The sequence below is a fragment of the Hydra vulgaris genome, chromosome 10 (assembly GCF_038396675.1).
Source record: "Hydra vulgaris chromosome 10, alternate assembly HydraT2T_AEP".
Taxonomy (NCBI): domain Eukaryota; kingdom Metazoa; phylum Cnidaria; class Hydrozoa; order Anthoathecata; family Hydridae; genus Hydra; species Hydra vulgaris.
The window spans coordinates 25,402,786-25,422,618 of record NC_088929.1 but is presented as its reverse complement, the minus strand read 5'-3'; positions in this window follow the sequence as shown (position 1 = coordinate 25,422,618).

Genomic DNA, 19,833 nt, shown 5'->3' with positions numbered 1-19,833 from the left:
ATATTTAGTATAATAAATAGTTAATATTTTGTATACTAGACAACAAAGAATATTTCATTTTATATTTATTAGATTGTTATTCCTTAAGTTTTCGCGGACATCTTAGAAAGTTTCTATAGCTACTTTCGGAAGTTTTAGGGGGAAAACGTATATTTTTATTTTACGAAAAAAGTATATAAAAAAAAATCGGTTCTTCAAAATTTGTCAGAATCTCCAAATACCTTAACTCCTTCTCTTAAACATTTCAGCTTTTCTCAAAAAATTCATTTAAGTACTTATTTATCAATAATTACTGACTTCCCTAAAAAATTTAAACTAAAAAAACTGAAAAGTTCTAGATCCTATAAAATAGGGATAAATGTTTTATATATATATATATTTTTTATAGAAAACTAGTATAACCTAATATTTAATAAAATAGAAAAATTTAATAAACTATTTTTATCAATAAGTATTTAAAATTTAGTTGTTAAAAAAAAGTGATTTTTATGTTTTTTTTTGCGTTCCGCATCTTTATTGAATAATTAACCAAATAAATATTTGTCAATGCGCATGCCCAGAATAAAGTTCCATTACGAAACTGCCGTGTCGGTCACTCGACATTTTAGTTATGTCTTCAGTTTTGTTCAAAATTTTTATACTTTATGTTGTAAAAATATTGTAAAGCTTATTTTGAATGATATAGTAAAATAAAAATAAAAAAATCTAACTAAGACGTTATAGCGGGGGGCAAACGGCAAAGTCTATAAAACGCCTAACATAAAAAACAAAGTCTAAAATTTATTCCACATAAAATAAAAATTAAACTTTATTTGCAAAAATGGTTAATTTAATATGCATTGAAAATTTTTACCTTTTTTGTTGCAATAAAAATATCTAAAAAATTATTTTTATGAAACTTAAAATAATTTTTGTCAACTTAAAATGAAAAAATATGCCGTTTCTTCTCATAAAGTCTCTAAATACAAGAGTATGGATCAAACTTTTTGCGCGATATGTAAAATTTTCTACAATGCACAGTGGGCCAGTAGGTGGACAAAATGGGAAAAATTTTAGTTGTCTAATCTTGAAAACCTATTTAATTTTAGTATCTACATATATTAGGAGAAATCTATTGATAATTTATTTATATTAAATCCCTTAGTTACCAGGACTCTAAGCATTTGAATATTGAGATAAAATAAAAAAAAATAAAAATTATAAATAAGTAATTAACGGTGACATCAACGTTGTGTTATATTTCAATTACATCTACGTTTTTGAAACAAAAAATTAGTACATGTTATTCTAGAGTATTTAGAGTTAAGAAAAACCAATGTGTGAAATAAATTTGTCATAGCATGTTATCTCAGTTATACTTTGAAAATCACAGGTTAAAAAAAAAATTTCTTAAGAAACTTATTTTTTGCCGCACAATAACTAATAATTACCACAATTTGCCATGTGTTGTCTTATATTTATTTGAGCTATATGATGCTTCAATCGAGTTTTAATTGATTGCTCGTCCCCTTAAATCCCCGTTCAGATTTTATGTATGTTTTAACTTGGTTGCTATGGTACTAAATTTTGCATAGCAACAACTCATTTTTACATTAACGTTGTTTTAACAGTATTTTACTTGCGCTAAATACACAATATTGGGGGTATGTGTTAAAATGAGATTCAGAATTCTTATGAGGTTAACTTTTTTTGTTTACTATGGATACCTTACTTTGCATAACATAGCAACAACATATTTTCGGTAGTTGTTAGTAATTTAATTACTAACACTGACAGTAATTTAATTACTTTTAATTTTAATTACTAACACTTGTAGTAACTTAATTACTAACAAGTATTAGTAGTCCAGGCGGCATATATATTATAACATTTTACTTTTATATACAAAATACTTGTTACAATAATTATTTAGATATGGTTTTGTTAAACTTAGACATTCATAATTTTCTCCAAAAAAACAATCTTAGTATTTCAAAACAAAATATTACTGAAGATTTATTAAAATTTATTCAGCCAAAATTTGCTGATTTTAAAGACGTTGATTTTAGACATGCTGTTCAACGATTTGTTTACTTGTATAAAAAAAAGTGGAAATCTGCAAACTATACTGTGAAAAATTTTGAAAAGAAGTTTGTGAACTGGCTTAATGAATATTTAATTGTCAGAAAAAAAGACAATGAACCAACTGCAAGTAGACGTGGTCGAAAACCAGTTGCATTTGATAATAGTTCTAATAAAACTAAAAAACGGCGTGTATCTTGTTTAATTGAATCTCATTCATCCAATGAATTATTTTTTGCTGCTAATAAAAAATTTAGAGATGAATCTGTTGTTATTGCTGCCAAGAATGTTTTAAATATATCAAATACAGATAAAGCAACTAAATATTCAGCAGACGAAGCACTGGCTTTAATAACTGATGCAAGTCTGACAAAAGCTTCCTATCAATTGATTAGAAGCGGAGCCTTGGAGAAAGAATATAACATCTACCCCGCTTACAATGATGTCAGAGATGCAAAATTGAAATGTTATCCTGCAAACATAGCAGTGGAGGACTATTCAGCTTCAGTTCCTTTAAAAGATCTAATGACTCATACTTTGCAAAGAATCTGTGCAGTTCAGGAACCTGTGCTAAGGCACTTGATATTGAACGACAAAGCAATAAAAACAATGACACTAACGTGTAAGGCTGGTTTTGATGGTGCTACTGGCCAAAGCATTTATAAACAAGTTTTATCAGAACCCGACATTAACAGAGATTTAAAGCGTGAAGAATCATTATTTATTACTTGTCTTGTCCCATTGGATTTGACTGGATTTAACAACAGCAACGAAAAAGTGCCTATTTGGAGAAATCAAAAGTCGTCCTGCACAGCCTATTGTAGACCCATAAGATTTGCATACAAAATGGAATCCAAGGAATCTGTGATTGAAGAAGATCAGTACATTAAAAGTGAGATAGAAAGCTTGGGTATGATTTTATTAGAGGTTTGCGGATCTTCTATTGAAGTGAATTGTATTATTGAACTTACAATGATTGATGGGAAGGTTCAAACAATATTATCTGAAAAAAATAACTCATACCAATGCTGTTCAGTGTGTGGTGTCTCTCCAAAAAATATGAATAGTCTTGATATCCTTCATATAGATTATACTAACAGAGAGTTCAAATATGGTCTTTCCAGTCTTCATGCATGGATTCGATTTTTTGAGATGTTATTGCACATTGCATATAAAAAAGAAACAAGAAAGTGGCAAGCAAGATCTAAAAAACACAAAGAAAAGGCATCTGTAGCTAAACAAAAGATTCAGACTGATTTTATGAACAAAATGGGACTTGTTGTTGATTTCCCTAAAAGTGGTGGTTCTGGAACAAGTAATGATGGCAATACCTCAAGGCGCGCTTTTGCAGCATATGAACAAACAGCTGAAATTCTGGGTATTGACCAAAACCTTATATTCAGATTTTACATTATCTTGGTAACGCTCTCTTCAGGATATGAAATAGACTGCTTAAAGTTCAAGGATTATTGTTTTGACACTTTTAGACTATATGTGTCCCTTTATCCATGGTATTACATGGCTCAATCAGTTCACAAAGTATTGATACATGGACATGACATAATTAAAAGCCTTACATTACCCATCGGACTTATGTCAGAGGAAGCTCAAGAGGCTAGAAATAAAGACTTTAAATCTTATCGCGAAAATTTCAGCCGAAAAACATCCAGAAAAGTAACAAATACTGATCTTATCATTAGACTCCTAGTTTCCAGTGATCCTGTTATTTCATCATTGCGTAAATCAACATCACACCAAACAAATCATAAAGCATTTCTTTCAGATGTTTTACAATTACTTAAACAATCTTCAAACGATATTATTGTTTTATAATTTTTTGATGTAATTTAAAATTGATAACGTTTTCTTGCACTATTTTTTGCTTTTATTATTCCTAAAACATTATTTACCTAAATACTCAATTTTTATTTAATATAGGTGGGTCAAAAATCCGATAAGATATTCAAATATCAATTTACCACTTTGTAACTAAGGAAAGTATCCGGTAACTAAGCAATATAAGTATCCATAACAACTAAATTTAAAAAATTATCACTTTTGTAAGAAGTGTGATCTCATATTGGTACTCATGCCAAATTTAGTGAATATAGCACTTATAAAATATCTGCAGATAACAAAGGTAGGTTGTTGCTAAGCAAAATAAAGGTATCCATAGCAACGAAATGAAAAAATATTACCTTCATAAAAAGCGCAGACATCATATTAGTACTCATACTAATTTTAGTGAATATAGCTCTAATATTAAATTAGTTATGAATTTTGTCCAGTAAAAGTGCATTCTGGCCCACTGTGCAATGGTCTGAAGTGCCGTGAAATCTTTGTAGGAGTTGGTACCAGGAAACATGTACTGTAAAACGTAAACTGAAATTTGTTTTTATGTTTTGCAACTGAAATTTGTTTTTATGTGTTGCAACTGAAATGTGTTTTTATGTGTTGCAACTGAAATGTGTTTTTATGTGTTGCAACTGCAAATAAAACTAAGCTACTAAACATTTTATGTTATGAAAATTATGAAAAACATGTTTCTTATGTTATATTTTTAAATATGAAATTCAAACATTATTATTTGTATTGTTTAGACTTGTTTTTTTGGTTGTTGTTGTTCTCATCGATGGAAGGGGATCTTTGATGTTTTTCATCTATTAGTTTAAAGCTCATTTTACGTCGTGGTCTAGATAACCTGAACATTTTTTGTTGTTTGTTAAAACTTCAAAAAGTATTTTTAAGAAAATATTTTTGGTGCTCAAAAATAAAAGTGTTTCCTGTGTAATGACCCCTAAAGATTGTTTAATCTCAGAATGTTTGGGTTCAGCATTGTTTTTGTTGATACTCCTTATTCTCTAATCTACCCTAATCTCAAATTAAATTAAAAGTACATATTATATACGTATATATATATATATATACATATATATATATATATATATATATATATATATATATATATATATATATATATATATATATATATATATATATATATATATATACCGGGTATATTAAGGTATTAAGAGCATCTTTAGCAAGAATTGGAGTATTTTCGAGAATAATAATGCTGGATCTAAGATTTTTGCGAGTAAACAATTTTTAGGGATCACCACGTATGATCCACTCAGATATTTGGGCATCAGAAACTTTTTCTTAAAAATAAAAAGGTTTTTAAAAGGTGGTTTTAACTGTTTTTTTACAAAATGCAGTTAAAACCGCTGCAATTTTAGGACTTTAGAAACTAGGCAATTTCAATAAAAAACACTGGGTAACTTGAGCATGCTCTTATAACACGAAAATGGTATCTTTAAATGAAGTTAAAAATAAATATTTCTATGGATTTTTCTCCAAACATAAAAGGAATGGATTTCTAGCTAATATACTTTTTTTTATGAAAAAATAAAATTCTATTCATCAACATCAAAATTTCGCGCCACATATTTATTCATGTAGGGGAGAACCTTAACGAATGGGACGATTATTGAATGGGACAAAATCAAATTCGCATGGAAGCATCAAAGGTTGGATATCCAAACTCCTGTGGTAGGAAGTGTTAGATACAACCATTTGACCGAACAATTCATTCTTCTTATTATGGTCTAAACATAATAGCACTGGATGCTAATGTGTTTTAAAGAGAAAAAAGTAATTCTAAAAAATAACTTTGTTTTTCCGATTTTGCAGCGGTTTCGGAAGTTATGAAAAATAAAACTCCATTTTTTAATACCCAATTGTCTCAAGTTTTAATATTTTAAACCCATTCACGTTTAGGAAATGCTATTTTTAGTCTGGCCCACCATTTGTGGATAAAGTATAAAGCTTATTGAATGGGACAAGATAATGATTATTGAATGGGACTAGACCAAAAAAACGACAGTTTGTGTAGTGAAAAAAAATATTTCTGCAATTTAGTTGTGGTCACTCGTATATATAAATTTATTAAAAGTTTATTATAGTAATAATGCTGTTGTTTTAAACAAATGTGACCAATGCTTTTTATAAAATTACATTAAAATTCAATCGTAATGAAAATTTAAAAAAAGATTTCAAGTAAAATATGTTCTTTCATATTCTTTAAACTCGAGTTCATGAATTTAAGAAATCTTTATTTAAGATTTATTTTAAATATTTCCATGAATTTAATAAATCTTTATTTAAGAAAATCTATTTTAAATAATTAATTGGATAATAAAGAAAAATAATTAAAACTTTCTTTTAAAAGTTTTGACAAACATTAAAGATTTTGTGGATTTTTTAATGGTTCGTTAAAATGTAAAAATTGTTAAACGAACTGTTGTGACACTATATATATATTGACAACACATATTTAGTGCGTAAACACGCACTACTAGTTTATTTTTTTATTTAAGTATATATTTCCAAATCTCATATATTATATGATATTTGCATACATTTGATCTTTGTAAAGTTGTAAATTTTATTTTAGATGAAACCAAACACAAAATTAATACAAAAAAATTCTTTAGATGTTGAAGATGCAGTCAAAGGTGTACTTAAGGGTATGTCTATTCGAGATGCAGCTAACAAATATAGTTTATCAAAATCTGCAGTAGGTAGGGCTGTTAAAGTGGCAAGTTATCAAAATAATCCTGAAAACTATAAACACGTTACAAACATTGGAAATAGAAAAATTTTTCATGCTTCTGATGAAAGTGCTTTTGTAGATTATTTGCATATGTCTTCAAACATATGGTTTAGTTAAACTATGGTTTAACTAAATTACAAACTAGGCAGTTAGCTTACAAGTATGGTGTTGCATTGAATTCCAAAAATATTCCTGAGTCATGGCACCTAAATAAAATGGCAGGAAAACAATGGATGGATGGTTTTTTGATACGGCATCCAAAATTATCACTACGTAAGCCAGAAAAATTAGTCTTGCTCGTGCAACTGCCTTTAATCAACATACAGTGTCCATGTTTTTTGATAACTTGTTAGAAGTTCAATTAAAATATAGATTCAAACCAGAATGTATTTTTAATGCAGATGAGACAGGGTTGTTAACAGAAACAGAACCTCCAAAGATTATTTCAACTCGTGGAACTGAGAGGGTTTGTCAAGCTGTTTCAGCAGAAAGAGGGTCATTGGTGACAATGTTGGCTTTTGTGAATGCTATTGGTAATACAGTTCCATCTGTATTTATATTTCCAAGAGTAAACTACAAAGATTTTATGATAAATGGAGCACCAACTGGAAGCTCAGGGTTGTGTAACAAAAGTGGTTAGATGACAATTTATATTTGATATATTCCTCCTTTTATATCGTTTTCTTATTGATTTTGACGGTGACCGATTTAGTTGAAATGGGTATAAATCCGGTCAAATTATAGCAATTTGTAAAATTAATTTTAGGATATAAATATTACATAAAAATTCTATTTTTTTACATATTATTTTTAGGGCTTCCAGTTCGAACATGTTCATATTCGAACTTCGAAGTTTTGCCATTTTATATGAGGTTCAAGCTCGAACTTTTTTTCTCTAATAGTTCAAATATGTATATATATCAAAATGAGGTTCTTAATTATTAATTTTAACAGTTAAACAAAAAACTTTTTTAAACTGTGAATTTTTTAGACAGTTTTTGTTACTAATAATTTTCGTTGTGCAGTACTTTTTTTCAAAAGCAACACTTTTAAGGTTGGGGCTTGGTGATAAGACTAAGTTTGCTTTTTTCTTGCCCCAGTCATGTATTTTTATTATAGTATTTTATTATAATATTTTCTTATCAGTCAAATATTTGTTTCTATAAATTACAATTGTAAATTAACTTGTAAAGGAACTTCAGTGTATAGCTTAAAGTAAGCTTAAAGTAAGCTATACACTGAAGTTCCTTAAACCGTTCCAAATTCAGAGCTTCAAAATAAAAGATGTGTTATTGATGCTTATTTTCTTTCAGTTAAAAAAACCAGAAATTTTTCAATTAATTAAACTATCATTACTTGAAATAGGTTCTGAAAAAAGATATAATGAATTACGATTACGGAAAAGAAAAGGGTTTGCTACAAAAACTTTAAATGCCAATACATCAACAGTAGTAAACAATGAATTGAGTCAAAACAAATCAGCTTCTGGAAAAAAATTAAATGTTTCATTTTCTAAAATGACCCTCCGATTCTCACCCCTAGATACAATTTTTTTATAGACAGTGATCTTTTTTTTATCTCTTATAAATATAGATGGACGATGCACTGTTTGTATTGCAGCTATAAACATTGAACATCTCTTATCAAAGAAAATGGGTCTTACCCAGTTTTTTAATGTTTCATGCACTGAATGTGCTTGGAGCATTTTGTTCTTCAAAAGAATGCAGTAGATTGCAGTCTACTTCAGGGAGAAAGAGTTTTGAAATAAATATTTAAATAATTGTTGCATTTAGAGAAATTGGTCAAGGTTTTAGTGCAATAAAAACATTTTGTTTTTGCATGATTATGCCACCGCCGATTTCAAGGGAAATAATTGATGGATGGTGAATTCATTGGGGGAGGGAAAGGTCGTTTAACTAATAAAGTGATGAACACTCTTCAAAACTATGTTGGAATGGCCATACAACAAAATAGTGGCAATTTTTATGGGATGAAAAAGGCTGTTGCTGCAGTTTTACATCATACAACAGATGAGCCAAATTTAGAAATCCGACATCAATTCTGTCCATGTAGCAATGATTCTTGGTGCAAATACCAAAGTAATTAAATTACAGGAGCAAATTTATATAGAGAAAAAATTAATATTCATAAAGCTGTTTCAAATGTTATTGCTCCAATATTTTTTCACAGAGATCTTGGAAGTGATGATTTTTTCACAAAATGTTTACACGGTGAGACACAGAATATTAATGAGTCCTTGAAAAATTTGATATGGACACGGTGCACAAAAAGAGTATACATTGGGTATGATGCATACAATGATGGTGCCCAAGGATTGCTCTCAGTTTTTAAAAAACTAGGCATAGAAAATGGGTATTTTACTATAGAAGGTTTAAGAAAATCTGATATTCAGCGTGTCAAGCAGTTTGAAAAAAAGTCAACCAGCTCAGTAAAACAAAGAAAAAAACTTCTTGTAATCAGAAAAGGTTTTAATGATAAAAATGAGGAAGGAACTTGAGGAAGGAGAGACATATGCTAGTGGAGCATTTTAATTTGTTTTTTTGAGTTTTGATGTTTTATTTTCTTTCATTTGATTTTTTGATTAGGTTTTTCTTGACTTAAATTTTTTACGATGTTTGTGGTCTCTCAACAAGGATAACTTTTGATTGGACAAAGCCGATGAGCTGAAATTTTTTATGGTGTTACCTAGTTCTATTTATAGTGCTCTGAGCGAAGCGCTTTTTAAAATTTTATAAAAAAAAGGCTAGCAATATGACTTTTGCATAAAAATATAATTCTTTTTTATGAAATTTAAAGTTTGACAGTAAACCTGGCGCGATTGAAAAATAGTTATTTTTTCTGGCTCGCTCAGAACATAGTATTACTAATAAAGATTGCAATTTTAAAATTTCAAGAGATTCTGATCATTTTTCACTAAGTTATCCTTGTTGGAATAAACGTATCAAAGTAGGTCAAAAATCTGTTTATGACGTGTAATTAATGACGTCATCATTAAATTTTTATTTTTTGAAAAAAAAAGTGTTTTTCCTGCTACCACCTTAAGTCACAAATGGAATATGTAAACAAATGATTTAGAACGTTACTTTTAATTTTTAAAGTTAAAATAGTTACGTGCGTTACATATTTTTAATTGGTAAAGACCCAGCGAGCACACAACGTTGAAATAACGTTGATCGACGTTGATCAACGTTATTTCAACGTTGTTTCAACGTTGTGTGCTTGCTGGGGAATGATACTTATAAGAAGAATGTTAATCAAAGAATGATACCCATGGTGATTCCCATAAAGTAGATTGTTTTAATTTCTAAATTAAAAAAAAAAGACGAGTTAATAAAGCTTTGACGAGCTAGTTGTACGAAAAAAAAGTTTTAGTTGTACGAAATAAAAAGTATAAGTTTAAAGATGTAATACAACTAGAAGATCTGGGACATGGGGCTATTTCGAATTTTCCGAAAAATTACAGAGTTCAAAGTGTAAACTCTGTAGAATTATTCTCGAAACGCCTAGCTCAACAACAACAGCAATAACAAGGTATTTAAAAACAAAACACAAAATTGAAATTCCTAAATGCAATAACTCTGCACCCGAGGCTGCAGCAAACATTCCTGCTACCAAAGTACTGAGAATCGAAAGTTTTTTCAAGGATGACCATAAAATTTCCTAAAATTTTGAGTCGGCTACCAGGTATTGATAGAGTCAGCTTTTACACCCATTGAAAGTTGATTCCCACAGATGAAACCAGCTTTCACACTTTCATCCCCAGGGATACCAAATCCTTTAAAGTTCTCAAACCGTTTGCGATCTTGTCATTAAATACTTCAGGTTAGTCAAGAAACAAGATATAAGTCCTTTGAAAAGAAACTTGCAGATAAACGTAAATTTAATCTTACATTTGATGAGTATACTTCAGTAAAAAACGGAAGATTTATCAATTGCTTGGAATGAATTGGAATCCGTATTACAATGCCAGCAACAAAAGCCATTAAATTGATCAGTAATTAGCTTAATTCATTTGATTTAATTTTGGACATTGTAGCTTCTGTTACTGATGGAGCTAGCTTAATGGAAAAAGTTGGTCACAACACTAAACCTGAACATCAAATGTGTTACAACCACGTTAATTATCTATGTGTGATTGATGTGCTTTTTACATTAAACAAAGTTGATGCTTATGCTTCTGATAATAACCCTGTTGATGGTGACATGGAAGCTGTAGATTATGATCAAGATTGCAGTGATGATAAAGATGGGACTAAAGTTGGTGATGAAAATCAAACTGCTCATGCAATTAGTGATTTTATTCCATTAATGAAACTTGAATCTCAAGAAATTGTGGTCAAAAATAAAAAAATTGGTTGAAAAATTTTGTAGATCACCGTGAGCAATGATGATGAACTTTAACCAAATATAATTGAGAAGTTTGGAAAAAAAAATCTTTGATTTGTGATTCAAGGACAAGATGGAGCAGTACAATTGATATGCTTAAACGTTTTTTGGAAGTGCAAACAGAAGTAAAAATAGTTCTGATTGGTATGAATATTGATTTTTCTCTAAATAAAAATGAGCTTGATGTCATAAATGAACTTTGTGTTGCTTTAAAACCACTAAAATTGGCCATTAATACTCTTTTAAAAGGAAATGCTGATTTTTTGTATTCTTAAATTGCAAATATTGATTTTTCTCTAAATAAAAATGTTCTTGATGTCATAAATGAACTTTGTGTTGCTTTAAAACCACTAAAATTGGCCATTAATACTCTTTCAAAAGGAAATGCTGATTTTTTGTAGTCTTAAATTGTGATTGAATTCACAAGAAAAAAATTTCATGAAGCTAATACACCTATAAGTCAACTTGTTAAACAGATATTTTAATGTAGCATAATTTAAAGGAGAAACATTCATTTAATTCATCTCATGAAGAACTTGTCAAATCCGAATGTCTTAAATAAAGATGATTAAATAAAAATGGTCCAACTACAGTAAAATCACGTTTTTGGACCTTGTCAAGGAAAGAAATGGCATCTTTAGAAGAACCAGCCCAAATATGCTAACAGTGTTTAATACAAAAGTGATTTATATAAAAGATTTGTTAAGGTAGAGAATGGAATTAGGAGAAAAAATAGATATAGAAAAAGGAAAACTTAGCCGAAGCTAAGTTTGTAATTAATTTTTATGAGAAGTTTATTGTTAATAGTAATTCGAGAATTCGAGAAGACGTAAAGTAGAGAACTCAGTAAAAGTGTTGTCATTCACCAATACAGAAATTTCAACAGTATTGCAATAATTGTTTGAAGTAAATTACTGAGTTTTTCAGAATAACTATAATAACTATGTAATAGAAAGAAACATTTAATGAATTTTTTTATTAATGTCCTTCCTTAGTATCAAAAATCAAATCCCCTCAACTCAACTTTGATGCATTTTTATTCTTCAATAATACAAATGATTTATTTAATGATAAACAAAAAAGAATTACTAGAAGAAATTCGCGAAAAAAGAATTATTAGAAGCTTTTTGATTAAATCCTAAAAAAGTATAGGAGTTGACAATATAAATGGTGACGTTATTTTGTCAATTTAGTAAAACTTATCCCGCTTTTCTATTTCTTTAATTTATCTTTCAAAAAGGGAGTTTTTACGGAAAAATTACAAATTGCAAAAGTTAAAAGGAATAAAAAATTATTCCAAGCAATATTTTGTAGTTTTCCTGGTAATCCTAGAAATATAAAATTATTTTATTTTTCAAAGTTTTTTCCTTTTTTAATGTTATTTCCGTTAACGCGTAAATATTGTATTTTGGAAACATCTGAAAAAATTTGAAAAAAATTGAATTTGAAGATTTGTTTCTATTTTGAAGAAACTCCATAAGAGACAATACTTTAATCGTGAGTTTCCCTTTTTTTTTCTGAGAAGAGTGTTTAACATATTTTCATTATAAGAAATATAGTAATGACATATCGCATATATTTTTATACATAAGTTCATTGTTATTTGATCAATAGATGTCGCGCAATTTCTACCAATTTAAGATGGTTTATATATAACTGGAATAAATCTTTTACGAAATATATCTAAAATGTTTTTAAGATTTTTATTAATAACGTAAACAAGTAGGTTATATTATTAAATTTCCCTCTAAGTAAGAACGTTTACAGCAAACAGCTTTGTTTTTAATTAAACCATTAATGTCTTTTAAAATATTTTAAATTATCAGAGAGAGTTTTACAAAGCAACATTTTTCGTGCTGTATAACTTTCATTGTTTATTAACATATTTATTGTTATACATGATATATTTATTGTGCTTTGGATCATTAGTTAAGAAAATACTGATAAAAACGAATACTCCTCTTCCTACACAGGCTGGCCACTTTAATTTGATAATGAAATTCCATAATTTTTCTATGACTTTTCCATGACTCTTCATAAACGTTTATGATAAATCACTCAAGTAAAATTCCCAGTACTTGCCATGCACTTAGCTGTTAGTCACTAAAAAATATGCAAACCAAAAACTTATTGGTAGAAAGTTCCAAAACTCTGATATTTGCATTATAACGACAAAAGTTTGGAGATTTAAAGATATAAACACTTTTATTTTTTAGAAAACAAGTAGCAACGATAAGAGCCTATGGGGAGGTGTTTTAACTCTAATTACAAAAGATGTTATTGTGCAAATCGAGAAAAATACTCTTTTTAATATTTTGCAAGAAAATATATTTTTCCAACAATTTGTCCATAAATTTAAAAAAATAATCTTTATTAGATAAATGAACAAATAACATTTTACATAACAGTTATATGAACGCGAAGGAAAGTATTCAAGGTGTTCGGGATAAGTTTGACATATTTATAGTTGATTATCTTTTTCTGGTCAGACTATATAAGCCACACTAATCATCATTTAAAGTTTGGACGCTTCTTCACTCATATACCAGATGTCAGAGAGGATAAATGACTGGAACCCACCTGAACCATGGAAAGAATAACTTGCATCATGATGAGCCCAATGCTCCCTAAACAATCAGGCATAGACTAGAGACTTGCGATGGTGATAACGAGGCTGTAGCAAAAAGAAAGATCAATAACAGACAATCTGATTGCGTTCGTACAGCAGAGTTCCTCAAAGATCTGCAGGAAAAGGTGTGGAAGATCCCTGGCATTAGAGTTTGGGCTTTGTCACATGAAATAAATGTTTCATCCTCCACTATGAAGCTTGCACTCAATGAAGATCTTCACTACTATTCATACAAGCGCCGCAAAGGTCAGCTGCTCACAGAAAAGGCCCGTTAAAATCGTTTGATAAAAGCGAAGAAACTTCTGAGCAAAGTGAAACATCCTTCTGAACCACAAATAATCTGTTTCTTGTCCGATGAGAAAAACTTTTACCAGGATCAAAATCAACACGCAGATTAACAGTTGGCATGCATACAGTCCAAAGGACATTCTTTGTGTAATGCAGACTCTAAACTGTGATAGTTTTATCACAGTCTCAGGAATTACATTGCTCTCAGTCCACTGAGGGCAATATAATATATCCACATTTTTTCAGAGAGGGCCTCAGATTGAATTTAAATGGCTACGTGGAGTTGCTAAAGAATGTAGTCAAGTTCCGGATAACAAGGGTAGCCAATGGTAGGCCGTATGGAGCACAGTTAAAAAAGACACCAATTGCTGTGCCAATAATATATAAGTCCAGTTAAAGGATAAAATTAAGAGTGTTTTTAAGACCCTTCCCAGGAAGGCTGTAGCATCAGCTTGTTCCTGGTTCCAAAGCAGGATTAAAACAGTAATCGATGCTAATGGTAGTTATTTAGGGTGAAACTTGTTAATAGTATTGTAATTTCAATAGAGCCTGTAAGATTTTAATAGTGCCTGTAATTTTTTTTTTTTTTTAATTCATCAAGTTACAAAGAAGATTTTTTTTTCTTACGAAACTGTCAAATTTATCCCGAACACCCTGTAATGGCGTTTTAGACGAATCTAACTACTTTACTGAAATAAAAATAAAAATTTCTTCCAAAATACAAAATGGCTTAAATGAATATACATACTTTCAACTTAAAATACAAAACAAACAATAAGAATAAATCCTAATCAAACTCTTTTTTAAATGTCTCTATCTTCACAATATCATTTAAGTTGTTCATTAGAACCTTATTGTCTTTCTTTTATTTGTCGTCTAAGAGGATTGGGTATAACCAACGAGTCCATGGAATCAAATTTTTCTGCTTAAATGAGAAATCCTTCAATTTCTTCGTTTAGGGTAGCAATACATAATTTAAAACCTTTCTCATTATTATCAACTTTCTTTTTTCTGCTTTCTTAGTAGAAATGTCTTTTATTTTATTTTTATCCAAATATTGCACATATCAAGAATAAGCTAACTTACAATTTTTTGTTAATTCGTTAGTGATTGTGAAATTGTAAATACCCTGTTTTAATGCAGCTACGTGCTCATAAACGCTAACTAATCAAAGAGGTTTGTTGCATGTTCTCAATGAAAAGTTCATTGTTGACACTAAAACCTTGCTCAACACTGACTGTGATGTAAAGTAAAAACTAAGATACAGATTTTCCTTAAAAATTCAAAATGTTTTTTCCATTAAAATAAGATATTAAAAATTAAAGACGTATTTGAAGGAAATTAATTTGTCTGAATTTATACTTATTTATTATTACAACAGATTTTCAAAGTCTGCAAACTTATCTTTGAATCAGCTGAATCAGCTGTCTGGGCGGGTATCAACTTGGAACAATACAATTTAACAACTTGTTGGCTAAAACAAGAAAATTTAACTTATTTGTTATTAATTATGTTATTTGGGGAAAGACATGCTTCATTTTGCGCTAACTTCAAAGGACTTTTTTATTGCAGTTTTTCAACAACTTTAACCAGCATGCAATCTTCTTTATACTTGTGTTTTTATCAAATTTATATATATTAATTAAACTTGACTGTTTTTGCAAGGTGTATTTTATTAATTTCCAAGAAAAAATTACGCTACGTGTAATTTTTTCTTGGAAATGAAGTGGACATTACAAAAACTAATTAAATAGTTTAAGGTTGATGTCTTCAGTAAGAAAAGCGTTACGCGCCTTTCTGTGTGCTTACAGGGTCAAATTTGGGTCCTTATTTGGTACTGATGACGTCACGCTAATTTTTTTTATTAAAGTTAAAAATACAGATTTACGTTAAATGTTAGATAACCTCTTAAGAAAACCTTATAATAAATAACAGCATCTTGAAAAAAACTTACGAGCAATTCTAAAAGTGCTTAAAGGGTCAAATTTGGGCCCTTACTTGGTACTGATGACGTCACACTAATTGTTTTTTCATATATATATATATATATATATATATATATATATATATATATATATATATATATATATATTTACGTTAAACGAAAGGTAAATTCTTCCTAAAAAATATTTCGTGAACAGGTTTAAAAGTTCGAAGTTCTTGATTGATGACTTCATTTACATCAAGGATAAATATATTTTCGATTTTTTTGCATGCGTGTGTGTTTGTGTGCATATATATATATATATATATATATATATATATATATATATATATATATATATATATATATATATATATATATATATATATATATATATATATATATATATATATATATGAAAAAACAATTAGTGTGACGTCATCAGTACCAAGTAAGGGCCCAAATTTGACCCTTTAAGCACTTTTAGAATTGCTCGTAAGTTTTTTTCAAGATGCTGTTATATATATATATATATATATATATATATATATATATATATATATATATATATATATATATATATATACAGGGGCGTCGCCTTGGAGGTTTAAGTCTCCCCCTCCCAGAATCTAGAAAAGAGAAAAGTTGGGAATTTCCTTGCCACCAGTTGGGACAGTTGGGAAATCGGTGATAAAATCAAAAAATATTTTCCAGTTAAATAAAATTAAAGTGTTTGCGAAAATCCATCAACGATCTAATTTTTTTTTGACTTGGACAAATAAACTTTACGTTTATTAAACGGCTTAAGGCTGTTTTCCACAAGACGAAATAAATTGCGAAGTCATAACGGAACGCCCTTTTGATTTCCACGTTGTTGTTTTTTTTCGCGCAACTTTTTTTGTTATCAACAATAAAAATGACAGCTGCAAGTTTATGCAATAAAAATAGCAGCTGCAATTTTATGTTTGACTAAAAGCAGTTATTCATTTTTTTCATACTTTCTACTTTGAAACGTGAATATTTATTTCCATGAATTGATTTTAACATTTCTGTCTTTGTATAAAAGATATGATAGCATTTAAAATAGTATGATTCATTTTTTGATATAATAATTTTATATAAAGCTTTTTATCAGAAAGTATAATAAAATAAATGCTAAACTCTGATATGAACGTTTTGCGCCTGTTATTACTTCCAATTATCAGTATACTAAAGTAGGATCAGAATTAGGTTTGTAGGAGTAATAGGCCTAATTAAAATATATAATAGGATTATTAGTCTTATTCTATTATTTTAAGACTCTTATATCTTATCACATTTATTAGGAGTGATAACTTTTATAAACATTGAATCATTTAAAAATTACGGTAAATTATCTGCGCTTGTTTTCCAGCACTAAATACGAATAGCAAAAGATATAAATTACAATGTTGCGTATGCAAAGCAGTATTTAATAACGACTATAAATCCAGTCATGAAATATCCGTTCATGGTGGTAGAAAGGTTCGTATACAAACAGTGGGAGCATCAGAGAATCCTTTTGTAGCCTCCTTAGCTTCAAAAAAACGAAAAATGGAACCTCAGAATGCTGGTATTGATGTCGAAGTGGATGATGAAACACAAAGTAGTGAAAATACAAAGTTAGACTTGATAATAATTGAAATATCGACTTCAACATGTGGTATATCCATAGAAGAAGAAACAACATCTTTTAATAAAAAATTTGAAGAGGACGCAAGTTCAAAAATTTAAGATAATGATGCAAAAGGGGAAAACCCGGGTTATGCTGTAGTCCAGGAACAAGCAGAGAAATTTACAGAATTAAATTCTAAATCAGATCATTTAACCCAGTTTCATGACCGAGATAAAAAGGATGACACGAATATTATTAACTTGGATACTACTGAAGTAAGCAGTGAAACAACAAATTGGACTTCGCTCATGAGGAATTAGGGTGTTTTAATAGATAATCTTAAAGATTGTAATGACATTTATAAAAAATATTGTAAAGAAGAAGTATTAAATGAAAAATTCGCTGCAATTGAAATTGTGAATGCAACAAGTTCTGTGGTGGAAATGTCAAAAAATGGTTTGAAAATGGGAAGCGCTTTTATAAAAAAACTCGATACCAAAACTCAAAATATTATAATTGACAAATCAGATTCATCAGCATTGATAAGCCATGACCCAGGTTTACGTCCACATACAATTACGGATAATCAAAAACTGTATTTAATCCAGTTAGGGCCACACCAACCAAAACTTGCTAGTTTCCCAAGTGACGGTAAAAATAGATTTAATCGCCAGTGGTACAAAGAGTTTGAACATTTAGAATACAGCACCCAGAAGGATGCCACATTTTATTTTGTCTGCCGCCTTTTTCCCAAGGGTGTTGGAAAGAAGGGAAAAACTGAAGATGCTTGGATAAATGTTGGGGTGAGATCTTGGTCTAAGATGAAAAGCTATGGGAAAGACAAACTTGGAAAGCTTCAGGTGCACTTTACCTCTCCTGCACATAAAGTTGCATTAAGTGAATATTGTCACTTTCTTATGAAAAAAGGGCATAAAGATCACCTTATTGATAAATCCAATAGAATTGCTCTAATAGAAGAGCAAAAAATAGAGGTGCAGTATAGAAAAACTGTCGAAATTCTTATTGATACATGCAAGACTTTGGGAAGCCAAGGGCTAGCGTTTAGAGAATCGGACAGTGCTAATCAAGGTAACTTTGTTGCAGTTGTTAATCTTATCGCTCGCCACAATCCCACACTAAAAGCCTGGATTGAAGATAGAGCCCTTCGTCCATATAGAGTTACATACACGAGTCCATCGTCTCAAAATGAAATGATTAGTTTAATTGCAACTGAATTAAAGAGTAAGATCATTGATAAAATTAACAGCTCCAATTTTTTTGCCGTAATGGCCGACACTACTCCCGATATGTCACATAAGGACATAATGAGTATAGTTGTGAGAACAGCCAGTGAAAACGGTGAGATTCGGGAAAGGCTTTTGAAATCCGTTGAATGCACTGATAAGACTGGAAAAGGGATGGCTGAGCTAATTTTAATCTTCTTTACATAAAGAAGGCATTGACACATCAAAGATGGCTTTTTAGTCTTATGACTACGCGAGTTCAATGTCTGGACAATTTAAAGGAGTACAAAAGTATATAACAGAAGAAGTTGGCCATAATGTACCTTACATACCTTGTCAAGACCACAGAACAAACACTGCTCTTGAACATGTCTGCAATGTTAATGCTTTAATACGAGAATTGTTTAATGTCCTCGAACAGTTGCATGTTTTCTTCACATCAAGCACAAAAAGATTTAGTCATTTAAAAGAAAAACTTGAAGACATTGAAATTGCAATACAGCTTGTAAACCTGTCTAGAACAAGATGGACCGCACGAGCAAAATCTGTTAAGGCTTTAAATCAGTGTTTGGAGAAGGTTATTGATCTTCTTTAGAGCATCTCAAATAATAAGATTTTTGATACTAACACGAGAACTAAGGCAATGGGACTTTTGAAAAAAGTAACAACTTTTGATTTCATTATTACTCTTTTCTTCATGAAGAATATCATTGAGAAGATAAAAATATTAACTGAAATCTTAGAAAGTCCAAACTTCAATGTCATTGACAGTATTAATGTAATTGAAAGTACTGCCAAGAACATACAAAATATCAGTAACGATACAGATGCTATGAACAATTTGATTGAAAGTGCAGTAATATTTTCTAGGAAATTACACATTGATGCAAAAAACGATTACGAACGACACCATAGAATAATAGCAATGGAAATGAAAGCTTTTTACCGGAAAGAATTCAAAGAGGTCATTGACTCTCTAGCCATAGTTTTAACCGAAAATTTGGCAGCATTAAAGGAAATATTTGCCCCTAT